At 40.2% G+C, this 18,893-nt stretch overlaps 1 protein-coding gene across 6 annotated transcripts in view; it reads left to right on the forward strand.

Annotated features, from left to right (window-relative positions):
• dtnba (dystrobrevin, beta a) overlaps positions 1–18,893 on the forward strand; it is a 397,891-nt gene that overhangs the window by 17,280 nt on the left and 361,718 nt on the right. The window contains exon 1 of one of the 6 annotated variants that reach the window (XM_052024103.1): positions 6,596–6,679. The exons of the other annotated variants lie outside the window; for them this stretch is intronic. The gene's annotated coding sequence lies outside the window, so the exon portion shown is untranslated. Of the gene's footprint in view, positions 1–6,595; positions 6,680–18,893 lie in introns of those variants that run through there. 6 annotated transcript variants of the gene reach the window in all.

Consider the following 18,893-nt stretch of genomic DNA (forward strand, 5'->3'; position numbering starts at 1 on the left):
TCATCTAAATCATTAGTTGAGTCTCCCTACAGGTGATTTTCATCCTGTATTTTGCATGGTGCAATTTAAATGATGCAGCATTTAAATAATGCAAAGTCTTGGAGGTTGGTGATAAATAGGCCAACAAAGCAAACTTACAGAATAGAATCTTCTGAGAAACACAAAATTAGTTTCCCAGAAGCTCTAACTGGAACATTTCAATTTGTATTTTAATGAAAATAATCTCCTAAAATGTTGTGTTTATAAATAAAATGCACTCAGAGCCGGAATAGAAACCAGGAGTTTTGGCCAAGGACAGCATTTAATGCTGAGATGTCATATAATTATTTCTAACTTTCCGTTTATCTTGCAGTTCTTGCATAGGTGCTGTTGGGTACCTGTTGGTATGTGCGTTCTGCTCTGCAACAGTAAGGTTGTACACCACAGGCGACATCTATCTTGCACCTCCACATAAAAGTACACCAGCAAATTGGCCATTTAGAGCAGAAAAAATAAACGTTGTGACCTGGAACTTCATTTAGTGGAAAAACAGAGTTTGATTCCTTTGTGTTTCAATTCAATGTCAGAAAAATAGATTTTTTTTCGGTGGCATTAATTACCTTGACAGTCGTTCTTGTCAGTGGGTCAATTGGAGTGAATACACACCAACCTGCTCATAGTATTATCACAGAGAATTTGTTTTTAAGAACTTAGTGTACCACATGGTATTGCCATGATAGATTGCACCTGATTCTCCTGTTCAGTGTGACAATGGCTGCTTTCAACAAGGGATGTCCTGTTCAAATATTTATTTTGGATGATAGTAGTGCTGCAGCAGCACCCAAGAAACCCACAAACGGTACATTGGCAGAGTTTGTTGCTTGTGAGAGTGACAGGAGTCAGATGTGGTGGAGCCAGAGAACTGGATAATCTGAGCAGAAGTCCACGTGGATGAGGATGGTGGGGAACAGGTGTGTGAGATGCTTGGGAAGTGTGAGTAACTCCAACATAGCACATATACGTGGAGTTGTTGCTTAAGACAGGAACTTGTTGAGCTCCCAGAGAGAACAGAGAGGGGTATGTGATGATGTGTGTGTTGGAGGGGTGGGCGGAATGGGGAAGGTGATATTGCTGCTCCTGGTGTCTGTTAGTATACATGCCATTAATCATGTTGTTGGAGCCTTGGGAGGTTGTTTCAATCTGAATTGGAAGCTAATTGAGTGAATTTGAGCAAAACAGATTATTATAGTGGAACTAATGTTTTGGGGCCATATCATGAAGATGATATAGGGAGAACATGAGGCAGCCTCGTCCTGTATATTACATTGAATTTTTGGCAAAGAACAGAAACCCATAATGTGTAATGGTGACATCGGCACTGAAGGAGGAGAGACTGCCTGAGAGGCTTCTTCACAAAAGCTAGTTCCTGAGGAAAATGCAAATAGATTTGGCAGAAAACCAGCATGCTAAAGGTGAGAAAGCTCATAGGTCAGATGGATGGAAAAGGTAAGGAGCCTTTCCATGAATGCCATAGGAGACTCCAGCCTAAGAATTCCCATTCAAGGAAGCAGAGTGTTGTGGTGAAGATAAAATTGGCCACATTTCACAAGGGTGCAAGTCTTTCAAGAGACCAGCAACTGACAGGGAAGGTAGTGCCCATGTGCCTCAGAAGGAGGAAGGCAAATTTGTTAAACAGACTCTGTGGCTCAGTGGATACCATGGCAAGTTGTTCTGTATTGGGGCAAGATATATGCTTGGAATATTTTTATTACCTTGCATTGCGGTTGACCAAGATGGTTCTGTGCTCCCACTTGGAAGTTGTCCTTGGTGTCATCTATCTGTTGTAAACTGTTGCCATTCCTGGTTCTGGGCTATGACCACATCTCTGTGTTCCTAGAAATGAACTAGATCAAGCCATTCAGACTGAGACACTTTTTTTTCCTCAAATGATCATGTTCTTGGGCAGAGAGGAGATTCAGCAGGCACTGGCACTCCAGGGTGCACCTATGCCGACCATTGGTCAGGTGGGCTTGGCCTTCCCAAGGACAGTTACCAGCTGCAGCTCAAATGAGCTACTCGCGGAAGATGTGAGTTAACGGCGACAATGACCCTATCTGAGGAAAGAAGAGCTTGAGAATTTGCAAAATTTCTCCTCAATGTGTGGAATGTGTGTTTCAGAGATGACGGGAACTGTGGTAGACAACTTAACATTTTTGAAAGAAATAAAACCTTCACTTGGTAATGAGCTTGAACAAACTCAATTGAGTCTTCATGTAAAGCTAGCAGATTCATAAAGATGGATTACTGATCTTCAAGAGATTAAATTGTATAATATTTATTCATGTTCTGAATATGGGTGCCTCTGAAAAGACCAACATTGATTGCCCAATTCAAGTGGCCTTTGAGAAGGAGGTAGTGAGCCACCTTCTTGAACTGCTGCAGTCCCTCTATTGAAGGTACTGCCACAGTGTTGGAAGGAGATCCAGGAATTAAAATGGGCAATGGTGAAAGAATGGTGATCGGGCCGGTGTGTAACTTGGAGGGGCACGTGGTGGTGTTCCCATGTGCCTCCTGCCCTTGTCCTTACTGGTAGTAGAGGTTGTGGGTGGAGCAGGTGCCATCGGAACAGACTAGCTGCATAATTGCAGTGCATTTTGGAGATGGCACATACTGTGGTGGTGATGGATGGAGTATCAATTAAGTATGCTTCTTTTTTGTCCTGGATGATATTGAGCTGCTTGAGAATTGTTGGAATTGCACTCATCCAGGCAAGTGGAGAATATTCCATCACACTTCTTATTTTGTGCATTGTAGATGGTGAAAAGCCTTTGGGGAGTCAGATGGTGAATCACTCATTCACAGAATACCCAGCCTCTGATCTTCTCTTGTTATCACAGTAATTATTTCTGTGATCCAGTTGTGTTTCTGGTCAATAGTGACTCCCGGGATGCTTGAGGGGAGATCTTGTTGATTGTTATATCATTGAGAACCAAATGAAGGTGATTTAGATTTTCTCTTGTCGGGATAGCCATTGCCTGACATTCCTCTGGTGCAAATGTTACAAGCCACTTATCAGCCCATCCCTGAATGTTGTCTGGTGGTCGTTGCATACGAGAGTGGACTGTTTGATTTGCTAATGAATTTTGAATCCAGTTGGACATCATGCAATCATTGATGAGCATTATCACTCCTGTCCTTGTGATTGAGGGAAGGTCATTGATGAAGCAGCTGAAGATGGCTGGGCCAGGGACACTGCACCAAATAACTCCTGCAGTGATGTCTATGATGATTGAACTCCAACAACCACAACTGTCTCCCTCTGTATAAGGTATGACTCCATCCGTGATGTTGTTTTCTTTCCATTATTGAAGGTTTTTGGAACGCAAGTGCTTTTTGATAACTCCTTCCATCACTTTGTTCATGATAGAGAGTAGACTGAGTTGACTTATGAACCACAAACATGGAGATCGGTTTTGTCCTGCTTTTCACTGGCTGGACGTACCGGGACAATTTCTTATGTTGTCAGGAGAATGCCTGTGTTTTAACTGTACTGGAACAGCGGGATGAAGGATGTTCTGTCGTTAGCTGTCTCCAGTCTGAGTGACAGTACTTGCAGTGACAGTTAAGAAATACATAGGCACAGCAGATTTCAAAGTGGTTCAAGCTGTATTTGGGTGGGTATCTGCAGCTGCTCTCTGTTCAGCCCGCAGACATGAAAAATAGCAACTTTGTGCTTGTAATTAAATATGTTTTGCATGTGTCTAGATAATTTTAAATAAAAAGATTCAAGAGGTTTTTGCGAGCATTGTATTATTCATTCCAATGATGAATGCAAAAAGAGATTAAAACAGTTGAAAGAAGTGCAAGAATGTGGCTGAGTTCAAATACAAACTCTGTATTGAACGGCAGAATTTGGGTTACTGGCTCAGGAACAGTTTCCAATATTGATGTTTATATTTTCCTCAAATTTCTTCATGTAATATGAGCTGCTTTCATACAAAAGGTATGAAATGAGAGTCTCAGAACAACACTTGGGTCACATGTTCAACATATTATTAAAAACAGGATGTTATGACATTAATTACCAGGATGTGTGGGGGAAAAAACTTTTATTAAGTGAATGATTATGTGGTGCTATTTAGATAATTCAAATTTGCTAATAATAACAGAATAGTACAATGTTGAAAGGGAAAAGGGGAAACCTAGAATATACAAATCGAAGTCTGCAGGTGGAAAGGGTGGATTTGATTCTTAGCTTCATGCAAAGGAAACTGATAATGAAAGAAAGTATATTCCATTTAATCTACACAGAACCTTGGTCAGATTGTGGTAAAACAACTGTGTCATTGGGCTCCTCCAAATATTAAGGATATAAAAAGGCTATAGTAAAGCTTTCTTCGATTGAAACTAGAAACTCTCATTTCTTGTTAGGAGAAAAAGCTGACAATATTTGGGTTATTTTTCACTGGCATAGAAAGCGCCTCAAAGGCTTTTAGATTCTGTAATGTTTTGGAAGCGAAAATAATGAATGCTTCTATCTGTTGATTGGTAAATTGATGTCAAAGGTGCATCAACTGAAGATTGTATAAGAGGAGTGATGTTTTTAGCAGTGTGTTGTGAACTTTTTAGTCAGTATTTTGGTTCTCTAACAATGAGAACTGTGATGTTTGATCCAGTATTGGGTAATGACTCAGAGCAAATAGGTGGCTTAAAAGTAGGTTAACATTCGACAACACAATGTCAAATAAGTTTGGCATACACGTATTTAAAAAGAGGTAAGGGCAAAGGTGAGTGATTTTTTTTTTGAGACGAAGGAGGGGCTTTGCCCAGATTGAATGAAAACAAGTGAACAGAATGCTGATTGAGCTTGGGGAATATCTAAACAGCAGAGAAGAAGGATGCAAGTCAAATGTTTTCCAGCAAAGAGAAAATGGGTCATATCAAAGAGTCCTGTTCCGTGTGTTCTGTCAGTATCTGATCTTGAATGCACAAGGGATGTTTTCAAGCACCTGAAAAGCAGATGATAAAGAAAATCAGAACAAGTTTACATTAGAAGTAAAGAACAAGGACTGAGAAATTTTTGTGCATAGTGCCACGTTTTTCTATGTGGTTTATGGAGGAATTTAATCAAAAATCTGGTTTCTTAGCAGTCGTTGCAGGACATGAAAATGCTCCTGCATCCACTTTGCACATGACTATTGTGTGAACTATAGACCTGGTCATGAGCAATGGTGTTGATAAGAATTAGGAGCAAAAGTAGGTTATTGACTTTCTTCGCACCTCCTCTGCCATTTTCTGGCATCACTCCACATCTGTTGATTCCCTGAGTCATCTTTGATTTAAATTAACTTAACAACCATGCATCCACAACCCTCAAGGCTGCAGAATTCCAAAGATCCACTACCCTTTGCCTGAACAAATATCTCTCTATCACAGTGGTAAACAGCATTGCACTCCCTCTATGGAATACATGTCCTTGGGTAAAGAGACCAAAACTGTACACAATATTCCAGGTATGATCTCACCCAAATCCTTTATAACTGCACTAACACTTCCTTATTCCCATATTCATATTCTCATAATATGACTGCTATTTGTCCTCTTCATCCCTTGCTGCATCTACATGTTGGACTTCAGTCTTTTGTACAAACACAGAGGACGCCTATATTTTAGTAATTAACAAGTACTCTGCTTTTCTGTAATATAGACAATTGGATCATCTCTCAATTCTCTATATTATATAACAAATGTAATGTTCTTGTCGCTCACTCGTCTTGCCCATGTACCCTTGAAGCCTCTTGATATCATATGTGCTTGCAGTCCCACCTGGTGTAGTATTGTCCCTAAACTTTGAAAGATGGCATTTGGTTCCCTTAGCCAAATTGTTGATATAGATTTTGAAAAGCTGGGACCCAAGCACCAATCTCTGCAGTACCTCCACAAGTCATAGCCTGTTAGCCTGGGACATGATTTGATTATTCCCACTTTTTGTTTTCTGTCAGATAACCAATTCTCAATATATGTCTGTACATTATCTTCGATACCATATGCTCTAACCTTGTTGACCAATCTTCTGTGTAGCACCTGATTGAAAGCCTTCCAAAAATTAAAAGAGAAGAGCCGACCCACTGGTTCCCCCTTATTCTACTAATTACATCATCAAAGAATTCCGGCAGAGTAGTCAAAGATGATTTTTTTTTCACTTCATAAATCCTTCTTGACTCTGCTTATTCTTTTGGATGTGATCATAGCTTGTTATCTTGTTTTTTTGAGGACAATTTCTAACCACAAAGTCCATGTATCATTGAGAACTCCTCGGTGAGCAAGTTAAGGTTAAATGCTTATTGTTTATCTTTTAATGTGGTGAGGCCTTGTGAACACTAGGTCTGCATTTCAATTTCTGGTTCTGGCCACTTGGTGGTGCCTTTTGAACAGCTTTCTGAAACCTGTGCTTTCTTGCACCTTGTGGGCTGGAATTTGCTGGAGTAGCTCATCGGAAACCATTCATGGTGACACCTTGCCCTGTACCTTTTTAGTTCAAATTTCTTTTGTTCCGGAAGTGTAATCTGATAGGGTGGCAGGGTTTTTGGGATCGTGGTGAAAAGTGAGAGCGACATTTCTTTAAGGTTCAAGGTAAGAGAAATAAACAGGAAGGAGGGAGAAGGCAATGAGTGGAATAGCTCCAGAAAGAGTGAAAAAGGTAGGAAAAGGGAGATGGAAAAGTTCTTTTAAAACATTTATCAATTCAATTGTTGAAGTAATGAGTTTCAACACTTGTAATTGGTCACTTTGTGGAATGAGGTTGATTGATAATCAGTGAAAATAAGATTATCTTCAACTTTGTGACAAACGTGTGGAAAAATCCCTGAGGATGAACAGTATTTTCCAAGTCCCAGGAGATGACAGAGAAACACAGTGATACGGCAGAAGAGGAAGGCACGCTTGTTGCTGGTGGGAGAGGCAGTGGGTATATTTGGTGAGTGTGCTGTGCCCTGAGTTAAGAACATGGTGAAAACCTTTGAAGGGACATTTCCTCCAGTGCCAACTGAGATGATTGAGAGCAAGAAGAGAGCATGTGCACCAGGAACCTGAGGAAATGGTTGCTGAAAACATGGCCAGGCAAAAGAAATGTTGAAAAGATGCGATTTCCAGACCTCTTTTTAGATTGGGCATTGTGAGGTCAATTAGTGTGTACACTGGATGAGAGAATCAGGCAAAACTAATCTGGTTGACAATAATGTTTGAGGTGGTATATAAGATAGCCCCCAGTATGGAAAGGGCACTTAAAACATGAGGCGATTCCCACATGCAAGCTATTAAACCTCGCTCAGAGATAGTTTAGGTGGCATGGATGCCTTTGCTGTCTGATAATGAGGATGCTGCAAGTCAAAAACAGGAGGTCATTGAGTGCAGTGGATGAAGGCCACAGAGTGTAGGAGTAAAACGTGAGCGACCTTGCTATGGATGTTATGGGAACCAAGTGGCCATTTAAGATGGTCTGGTGAATGTCCCTGACAGAAGTTTACTGCCAGTAAACGTGGTACTCTCCATGTGGCTTGGATACAAGGGGGAAAGTTTATGGAACAATCTTAGTTGGTATCATTCACATAATAGAATCAAATAAAATTCAGTGGAAACAGTACTTATTGGTATCTGTTGGACAACTGAACAGCATGAAAAGGATAGCACATTTACGGTCACGTTGCTGATTGAGGAAGCAACTGTAAATATCAGCACCAAACTGTGTAGGCCAGGATGTATTAGAAATGCCATCTCCATTTTCAGTGGAGTAAGAGCAAAACAATGTTGGGCCTATTTGTAGGGTGGACCCTCCAAGTTAAGGGGCTTATAAACTTTTTGGTCTGTAGGAGAAATGGATGGCCCATTTGCCTCTTCTAGGTGTCAGCTGTGAGTGTGCACCAGTGATCATGGGGTTAGACTGGATCAGGTCCTTTTGAAGCTTTTTGAAGGGCCATTCACTTTGTCAGTGAGGAAATGCAAAGGCCACCCCCACTTTGGGAATGCACTGGCTCTGCCTAAGCATATCACTGATCAGGTGGGTTTGGGAGGGGCTGAGGAGTTTCCAAGTACCAGACATTGGCACACCAGGGTTACGGCCTGCAGCTCTAGTGAGATACATGTATAAAATGAAACACATAATGAGAGAAAGTACAGCCCAGGATGAGATTGTTGTGAATACAAGCAGCTCTCTCCAAGAGGACAGGAGCAGTGACCCACTCACAGATGGAATTTGATGATAGTCCATCAAATGAGGAATGTCTATACCTCTCGCTGCCTTGGTGAACATAGAACAGTACAGCACCAAACAGGCCCTTCGGTCTACAATGTTGTGCCGACACAGCTATTCCCTCCTACCAACAGAATGTCCATATCCCTCTATTTTTCTCGCATTCGTGTGCCCATCCGAGCCCATCTTAAAAGCCCCCAATGAATTTGGCTCGATCACCCTATCAGACAACACATTCAAGGCATGAAGCAGCCAGCATAATCAAAGACCCCACCCGCCTGGGTCATTCTCTCTTCTCCCCTCTCCCATCAGGCGGAAGATACAGGAGCTTGAGGGTACATACCACCAGGCTCAAGGACAGCTTCTGTCCCAAGGTGATAAGGCTATTGGACGGTTCCCTTGTACGATGAGATGGACTCTTGACCTCACAATCTACCTTGTTGTGACCTTGCACCTTATTGTCTACCTGCAGTGCACTTCCCTGTAGTTGTGACGCTTTACTCTGTTATATTATTGTTTTTACCCTGTACGATCTCAATGCACTGTGTAATGAATTGATCTGTATGAACAGTATGCAAGACAAGTTTTTCACTGTGCCTCGGTACAAGTGACAATAATAATAGCCAATACCAATGTGAAGAAAGGTGAGCTGACCAGTGAATCATGAGACCTTCCCGGAAGAGGACGGGGTTGGCTGAAGCATCCACATGTCAACTTGCTTTTTAAAAAAAAACTAAAGGAATGTCTGGAGCGTTGAGTCAAAGGCTGATGGGAAGTATTGTGGCAGTGAAGGAGGATAGGAGAGGATAGCTCCAGAAGAGGTTTGTAATTAGTGTGTATAATGTTAATAATGAGTATATCTTCAGAGGCATAAAGAACATACTGAGGGTATCCTTTGGGAGATATAGATTCACAGTGGTGATTGTTCAGGTGTCAGAGAATTGGGGCTGGGTATATGCCTGTTTTGCTAGGGGTCACGTATTGCAACCAAATCTAGTGCTGAAGTTATTGGTCTGCAGAGGTAACCACGAGCCTATGAAACATATGCAAAGCTCAGTAACAAGCTGGTCAGAGAATAAGACTAGGTTAAGGTACTCTGGAGGAAAAGATGCTGCAAGTCCTGGACTAGTGAGGACAACAGAGTATAAATAGCCATATGAAGATATTGGTCACTTGCCAATATTAGAATAATGGAACAAATCACAAACTTGGTAGCATATAGTTCAGAGAAAGTGTGTGTAATCTGTTGGAACAACAGAAGGGGGCTAGTTCACATAAGTTTTGGTTGAACAACTGTGCCATTACAGGAGTCCAAAACATGCTGAGAAACAAGTTTCTGTGCTACGTGCTGCAGTGAGTTAGTATTGATTACTTCTGGCAAATTTGATAAAGATGAAGAACAGAAACTGCAGTGGTTCTGGGTAAGAACCAGATGTCTACATGACCCTTGCAATATACAAAATTGCTAAATGGACTGAATCAAGCGTAGATTGAGTTGGATGCATTGAGAGTTGACTGCATTGCACTGTGGAAGGAGTTCCTCTGAAGGATGGACTTCTACATTTCACTGTAGTATATACAGCTGGTGTATGACGAGACAGATTGAAAGTTTGGGAGACAATCCAGAAAGGGAAAGTCAGAGGGCCTGATTTTTCTTTTTAAAGTGTGCAAAGATCTGGGGGTCAGAGAGGGAGTTGCATTGCGAATTGATATGAAAGTAAAGGTAGAATGGTTGAGAGCTGGAAGGAGCACCCAAAGTGGAGATCGTTGTGACTGTACTCACGGTATCCTGTTATGGATCAAATACAATGTACAGTTGCATCCAGTAATGTGCTAAAAACAGTGTATAATTGTAACCACACTGGTACCCTTCTTCATGCCACCCTGCAGAGTGCTGTCTCATAGTATTCAGTTTAATCACTGACAGCTGCATATGCCCTGTACTTGAAAAGGATGTCTGCTTCGACTCTGGTCTGCCATGCTGACACAAACCTTGCCCTCTGCTGTAGTGGATCAGCCACAGGTCAGTGCGGAGAGGATGCCCGTGAGGGCAGGTGCTGGGCAGGGCAGGCCAGGCCAGTGCTGAGGCTGATCAGCACCGAGGTGGGGAGCTTGGGACTGCACCCTGGTTACAGTGGTTACAATTATACACTGTTATTAGCACATTGCTGGATACCACTGTACATTGTATTTGATTCGTAACAGGATACCATGAGTACAGTCGCAATGATCTCCACTTTGGTTGCTCTTTCCAGCCTTCGCTGGGGACTGGCAGAACCTGTTCTAGGTGTTGACATTACGAAAATCTATCAGTGGCTGTGATGGAAACTGCTTTTTGTTCAGCTGCTTAGCTATCTTCAGCCCACGGTTTTCTCTCTTGCAACAAGCCGGTGATCACCAGGTTAAGGAGAGCTGTGCAACTGAGCAAAGAGAGGGGAGCCAGCAGCTTCCTTCACCTCCCTACAGAGAGAAAGAGAGAGATGGTAGGATCTGGGCAGTCCGTCAACACCTGGAGCAGTTGTTGCCAGTCACCAGTGACGGCCCATATTGACTGTGGCAGCCACTGTGCAGTAGTGAGCCCCACGCCTCAGCACTGAATGTCAGTGGCACTTGCTCCATCCCATGCAGATCAGGCCATTTAGTCTATGGGTGATTCATTAATGTGAGCAGAGGACAGAAGTTCATGCTGGATTCCCGGCACAACTGTGCTGTCAGTAACATATCTCTTTATATAATGCTACAGTGACTCCTTTTTAGTGTTTTTGTCCTGGAAACAGACCATGTGCACCGAGCGAGGTATGAAGATGCTGTAGTTATTGATAAGTTATTGGACTCTGTGTTAAATCTTATGTCGGCGGATTAGTCCTTACAGGTGACGGCAAGAAGATGGTGATGCAGAAAATGTGGTACGATATTTTCCAAGTTACAAAGACAATTATGTTGAAGTAATAATTGCAGAATTGGATGCACAACCAGATGTGTGTGGAGCTTGCTTGGGGAGTGATCCACTGTATCTCAGACAAGTCAAGCGAATGACGAAGCCGAATGACTGAGTGAATTTATAGTTGGTTGAATTTATAACTGCCTGTTGATGTAAATTGTTAACTCTATAAATTCAATTGATTTTTTTTTCAATTGATTTTAAAATTTCCATTCTTGCTTTCAAATGCAGATCTATCTCTTTAATGTCCCCCAGTCCTATAAGCTCGAAAGGTCTCTGCCTTGCTAAAATTCTGGCCTCTTGGCCATCCCTCAATTTAATTGCTCTGTAATATGCAGCTGTGCCCATTTTCCTTAGGTTAATGGATGGAATTCCACTTTTTTTCCCCCTTCCTGTACGGTGGCACAGTTAGCTGCAACATTTATTTTGGGCAAGTTTACTGAAGCTTGCACACTTGGTTTTGGAAAATAAAAATATTTGCAGCATTCAGAAGTGTATGTCATCGTCTGTAGGTGTACACTAAAGAAAAACAAGGTGCAGCTAAAAATAGGGAAGATTAATTCCCTAGATAGAAAGTGCTAGGGGCTGTGGTTAGATTGAGTTGAAAAGCAGTATTAATAGAGTCACAACAATAACAGATTGTGATAGCACAGTATTTTCCTTTACTATTTTGGTTGGGGGAACCCAAATCTCTGTGGTTGGGGGATATGGTAAATAAAACTTTCTGTTACTTCATGTATAAGAGTGAAAACTACTTTGGTAACTGACACCACAAAGTAAGTGAGGCACACGATGATGTTAGCAATTCATGGTATCTTGTTGTTAAACAGTTCTATTCAGTTACCATCAATTTATTTGAATATCCAATTGTGAATAAGCCACAGTTTCCTCCAGTTAAAACATTTGTACATCCTTGGCTATCCTTTTCAGTCCTGCCTCAAGCTCAAATCTTGTTGCTAATTTCATCCCTGTCTCAAGAATGGCTGTAGATGGACAAATGCCAGAATTCTAAGTGATGCCACAATTGGATATTGAACTTTTTTATTTGTGTTGATGGGATGTTTTTCATTGTTTGACAACTATTTTGCAAGTTTTTCTTGAATTAATTTTGCAAACAAGTAGATATATTTAACGTTTTCTATTTTTATGGATGATGAATGTACATGTTTTGCTTTATTTCTATTTATTTCATTTTAAAGAGAGCAGTGGAATAAGAAAGAGAGAGTGCTTGGGGAAAGAGAAATGAAGTAAACTTACTTTTGCAGATCAGCCACTGAAAACGTCAGCTTAATGAACACTGCCAATGGCGCTGAGTGCAACTGCCTCATCTGTTTCAGGAACACTCGGCTTCCTGACAGTTCCAAAGAACAGCACTACCAAGCTTGATTTATTGTCTGGGCATTTACAGATCTAAACTAGTACCCCAGCATTGTTTCAAACCTCATTGTGCAGCCATCCTCCCCTGAAGATGCTCTAAACCAGGGCATAGCTTAGCTGGCACATATTTAAGAATTCTTATTGTACTTCAAAAAATTCTTAGCATACATCAAAAAATGGCCGGCGCGGACTCGTTGGGCGGAAGGGCCTGTTACCATGCTGTAAATAAAATTTTAAAAATTAATACTTCAATCTCTCACTTAGTGGAAGACAGGCATATTCACAGTGACAAAAAGACATGTTATTCCATTACTATTTTCAAATTAATTCAATTTAAGTGATGGAGTAGCAGGTGTTATCTGTGGAGGCTGAAATTGCTCATGTGGTTAAATTTGTCAAATGAATATAGACTGTTAAACTCCTGTTTGCAAGATGTGATATTTTCTATCTTTTGAGATGATCAAGTACATGTATTGGTTATAGATTCATTGGCAGAGGACATCTCTGTTGTATTGCTGCTGCTTTTTTGCCAGTCATGCATTCAGGACTTGGTTTAAAAATGCTGGCATTAACCCATGCATGTGTGAGATGTCACAGGTAAAACATGACAAGGCATTTCACAGAGCAATCATGTAACCAATTTACATTTCAAGTTCAGTAGATTTAATTTTGAAGGTTAATGTGCAACTTGGGTATTTTACTTTGTTTACTGGAACACGTTTATGCCAGTGAAGGAGTTATTCACTGATTGTAATATTTATGTACCAGGTGAAATAATTTTGGTGTGATTTTTCTATTTAATAACATCATTAATTTAAATTATTGAATTTAAATGTTAAATGGTTACATGGAGTAGATTGAAAACAACATCTTCTAGCTGTCCAAAGGTGTTTCACAAGTACAAAATTTGACATGCAGTTGTGGAAGGAGATATTTGGACAGGTGACTGAAGCTTGGTTTCGAAGGAAAGATGCGTAAGTAGAGAGATCAACGATAATGATTTGAGTTCAGGGCCTTGGCACAAAAGATGTGATCATTTATGATGAAACAATTGGATATATACTGGATTGTTTGTACTGGATTGCAAAATTGGATTTGTGGTGAACTCGGGAGGGCTGTGTGCCGAATGTGATCAAAGAAAGGGTATATAGCAAATTGAACCAACTTTTAGACCAGATCAACTAGTGAACCTCAATGCCTTCATCTGTTGTAAAAGATAATAACATGTCATTTAAATCATTTTCCAGCTGGGGTTGGTAGAATAGACATTTCCCTCTTTCGGTAATTAACTAGCAGACAAGTATATCAATGAAAGGGTGCTGCACTGAAAAATAGAGGCAGGAGCCAGCATTGCTTTTCTGCTGAATACCTTAAGCTCATAGTTAAGATATTAAATTAACAAAGTGCACTTAATTTGATTTCTAACTGTCCCGCTGCAGTGGATTTTGTAACTATTTCCATTATTGCACTGTCTAAGCAGGATCATTGTGTGTCATAGCTTGTCTGCTCCACCATTTTTGTCTGTCAGCAGAATTTGCATGCTAAGTTCATCCAGTTCCTTAGAAGTCTAAGAACAGTTGGTCAGATGAGAAAAGCTCTTTCCCAATGAAAGGTCATTAACCTTAAGCATTAATTCTGTTCCTCTTGCTACAGATGCTGTCTGATCTGCTGAGCATTTTTGATTTTTGTATTCAGATTTCCAGCACCTCCACTACTTTGCTTTTACAGAACTCTAGAAATCTGCAAAACCGCAATTGTCTGGTCAACTCTACCAAAAGATTATTAAAGATATTTTCTTCCTTTTGCCGAGTAAATTCTCTTCAGGGCTTGCCTGTTATTAGAACTAAACTTCCTCCTTGCCTGGCTACTTTTCCACTTCAATAACCACCTGCTCCACAGGCCTGCCATTGAAAACTGAAAATTTAGTGAACACCAGCAACATTTGGTTTTAAAGCTTCAAAACTTTCTGACTCTTGAACATCAATACATTTTCTATCTGTTGTTGACCAAAGAGTATTTGAAACTTGTTCACTTTCTCTCTAGGACCCCAACGAATGCTTCCTTTCTGGCTTTCCGCAACTAGTTCAGGTATAAGAGAAATGCTTATGGTTTTTTGTTCTCCCCTGCCCCTACTTCTGTGTTCAATTTTTGAGAATGCACATATCAATTTTAACATGTGTGTCCAGAGTATGTCAGAAGGATATGTGAGAGGAGTGAAAATTCCTTTTATGTAATGCTTTGTATGGTCACTACACTCTTAGTTGAATTCCACAAGCAACTGTTGGAAGTAAGTCATTTGTATATCAGCCCTCATCTCGTATCACAATGTGCATGAAAAGTAGATAAATGACAACTATGGAGAAGATGTTGTATACTTTGGAGGCCAGTAGCTTCCAGAAAATAAGCAAACTGTGCTGTAGAAATACAACTTGCACGTCTCTACAAAGCTTATTGACTTTGTTAAGAACCACTGATTCGTTTGTTTTCTTTGCTACAAGTTCACGGTTTGTATTCTTCGTGTAACAAGTGTGATCTTGGAATAACCTATTTGCTCCTTGTTGCAAGTGCAACCCCTGACTGGAATTTTTTTTTTTTTTTTGCTGCTATTTTTCAGGGCACAATATCGTTGTGTTGGATTATTTTTGTCTATACTTTGAAAACCAGCAGGAGAATAAAGTATTTCAGCTGGTTGTCTTCAGTGAACCTGAAGAAGAGTATTTATTTGACTTTACACTCCAGCCGTCCTTGTGTCCTACCAGTTTGTGCCTGGTTGCTGGTTGCAAGTTGACAAGGTTGCCCGACTCATTTCATGTGTGCAGTGGTAAAGATTTTCATTCCTGTGTTCTGCAGTCAGTGACTCCAAGGCTGAGTTGAAGGACTTTGCCAACCCATGTTCTTGTTGCTCTTTGTTTAGAGTTTTTGATGAAACATCTTTTTCATGATGTTAAAAAAGAGTTTTTCTTTCTACCTCTTATAAGTTACAAAAGAAGAAGCTGAACCATTTATTGTGTGAGTGCTTACTGCACTATGGGTGGATATCAGCTTTAGCTGGAACTGATTTTATAAAGTTCCATTGGCTATTTGTGGATAGGATTGACATGTTGCTGCTTTTTTTTTCTGTGCCCTGTAACCATTTGCTTTTTTTCACTATTGTAGGAGTCTCAGTGCTAATGATGCAGCATATAATTCCATAGTATGTGTGCAGTGGAGCAGCTGCCCTTTGCAGTTTTTAGTTTTTTTGTAATACCCACCAATGTGAACATTCTTGGTTTGCTGCAGGCATACCTGTTATAAGAATATCGATTAATATAAGCAATCGTATAGCCTCTTTAGCAAGATGAATCTAACTAGACTGTGTAAACTGGGCACACCATGACAGGTGACCCCCGCATCATGAGAGGCGTGGGGGGAATTGCGTTCCTAGAAAACAGGCCATATCGCAATTTTCCATATTGCAAAGCTGAGTCATCTGTGTATGCATCAAGAAATGTTTGTTTGAAAGAAAATGGTGTTGATTTATTTACTTTCTCTTCACACAGATTCAATGAGAGTCAATTTTATTTCATATTTCAAATTTTCTGTAAGCACAAATTTCCTTTACCCAAATGGCTGTAACATTGCAGTCAACCGACCAGATTGGAGAATTCTTACAAAAGCATTCAGTTTCAAACCAGGGATTACGACTCAATTAAATAATTAATGTAAAACAAGTGAAAGAGAGGCTAAGAAAAATAGTTCTGAGTGACATAGGCCAAAGTCAAAAATAATTCCCAACATGAAGATATGAGACTAAACATTTTAAAAGGCAAATTTTCAGTGTCACAGGAATGGTTTAGCAGCTGTTAAGACTTAATATACTATTGAAAAATCACTTGCCCTAACTTATGGCTTGTTTGATATGCATCATCCACAAGTAGAGCAACGTCACAACCTTCATTTACAAAAGATGTGATTAAGCTGGGGAGGGTGCAGAAAAGAATACCAATTAATATAAGCAATCGTATAGCCTCTTTAGCAAGGCGAATCTAAGTAGGCTCTGTGTAAACTGGGCACATCATGACAGGCGACCCCTGCATCATGGAGGGGGGGGTGGGGGGGGGAGGTGAGGAATTGTGTTCCTAGAAAACAGGCCCAAGGATGTTGCCTGGGTTAGAGGGCTTGAGTTGTAAGGAGAGATTAAATAGGCTGGGCCTGTTTTTGCTGGATTGAAAGAGGTTGAGCGATGACATGGGTATAGAAAATTAAGGGAGGCATAGATAGGATCGATAGCCAGAGTCAGTTTCCTGTGGTAGGGGTGTATAAAGCTGGAGGGGAGGTTTAAAGTGAGAGGGAGGATGTTTAAAGGGGATCTGAGGGATACATTTTGTTTACACAGAGTAGCTGGTATTGAGAATCAGCTGCCAGAAGTAGTGTAGGCAGGGACAGTAACAATATTGAAGGGAGATCTGGACAGGTACTTGAATGAGCAGGGCATAGAGGGGTATGGAATTAATGCGGGCAAGTGGGATTAGTATGGATGGACATGATGGTGGGCAGAGGGGCCTGTTTCTATGCTGTGCAATTCTATGACTCTATTGCTGAGTCTCCAGACACTGGACTGGTATAGGATTACCTGTGGGATGGCAGGGTAAATAACACAGCAACTTAAAGATGACTACATTCAGCTGTGTCAATGCCGATCGCAGAATTTGCAGTGTATTTTACACTCTGATAAATGAATGCTGAAAACTGTTATTCTTATTGCAAGATCAAAGCTTTTATGATTACATTTTATATCCTTCTGGACTATCACATTTCTACAAGACTTTTCAGGATGCTTGTCATATTATTGACAACCCTCCACGTTTTTAAGAAGCATTGAAAGTCTGTAATGGCTAAGTGATTTCTTGTTAGTTTTTTAAAAAATCTATCACAACATTTTACACTATAAAATAAATATTATATTTGATGTCAAAATAAGTATTTGTTCATGTGAATTTTTTTGAGCATTATTCATTTTAATGTTGCTACAGTTTTGAAGCTTTGATTGGGCTTAACAACTTCAAAGAGAATTGTCTGCTGTTCACTCTACCTGAATGCAGTCTTTTGGGTGGAGAACTTGGAACAGTGTTATACTGATTGTATAACACTTTGTGGACAAAGCTGTCCGGTGGTTTTGTGGTATAAGGACCAGAATGTTGAGATTCATGACAAATTTGCTGGCTTTATACTTTGCCTATGACTATGTTTTTGTTCATCAGTAGACATGTAAATCGTGTTCACGTGTGTCACAGTGTACAATGTTGCTATGAAGAGTCGTCTTGCTCAGAACGGCAGGAGAATCCTTGAACACTTTTTTTACCTGAAAGTGTCGAAAGTACCTCGAGTTGTGTGAAAATCCTCCCAAAATTTTATGAAAACTTTTTTGTTTGTTATAAACTGTGATGAAGCAAGAACTCGAAATGGTTAAAAAAAATGAAAGCCATTGTCAAAGTTTAGAAGGTTTTTAGACTTTCAAAAATTCCACATTCTAATGAAGTGTTTTGGTTTCGCTTTTATTGTAAAAATGTGGCAGCTTGTTGGCTACTTTGCTCCATAATAATTGAACAAAATCATTAGTTTCACCTGCCAGAGTACTGCTGCCAGTTAATTACTAATGCAGAATGATGGATTTTCTTTAGCGGAAGGGAGCAGAAAGAAAGACAACTGGCTTGGGTATTGCATTTCTTTTTGGGTAGAAGCAGCAATAATGCCCACCATAGTGAAGAGTGTCATCCATGACCTGGCAATGAAAATCTTTATAAAATTCAGTGTCATGAATTTATGATATTCATTCATGTGTTCTCTCGTAAAGTGTATTCTGCAGTTCCACATCATCAACAGTGTCTTAAGTATTAAGCCGAGCAACTGCTAATGTTCGTATACTGTTATACAAGGCTGTAAAGGAAAAGAGTTATCTGGCTACATATTAAAATAAATTGCATTGATTGCTAGAAAATATAACTTGAAAGATTTAAAAGTTTAAAGATTGAATGTTTTGGTGGTATTGCATCTGGAGATTTGTGTCCTGGCATTGCACACTTCTTTTGAAAATGTATGCAATGTAACTGAGAGATTACAAAATCAATACCGCAACTTTGAACTGGTTTACAAACCACAGTGGTCCATTTTCTCTTTTTCTCTCTCAAAGAACAAAAATAAAGTGAATGTGAGAATTGTTCATATGAAATTGCAAATGTAAGGGGAAGGTAGATTAAAGCAAATAAAAATAAACAAGTAGATAGTCACAGGTGTTGGATTTGGGGTGAACAGTCCTCTTGCAATCAAAATGTGGCTGCATGCATAAATTCCACAATCACTGAATTAGTA

The sequence above is a fragment of the Pristis pectinata genome, chromosome 10 (genome assembly GCF_009764475.1).
Source record: "Pristis pectinata isolate sPriPec2 chromosome 10, sPriPec2.1.pri, whole genome shotgun sequence".
In the NCBI taxonomy this organism is placed as follows: domain Eukaryota; kingdom Metazoa; phylum Chordata; class Chondrichthyes; order Rhinopristiformes; family Pristidae; genus Pristis; species Pristis pectinata.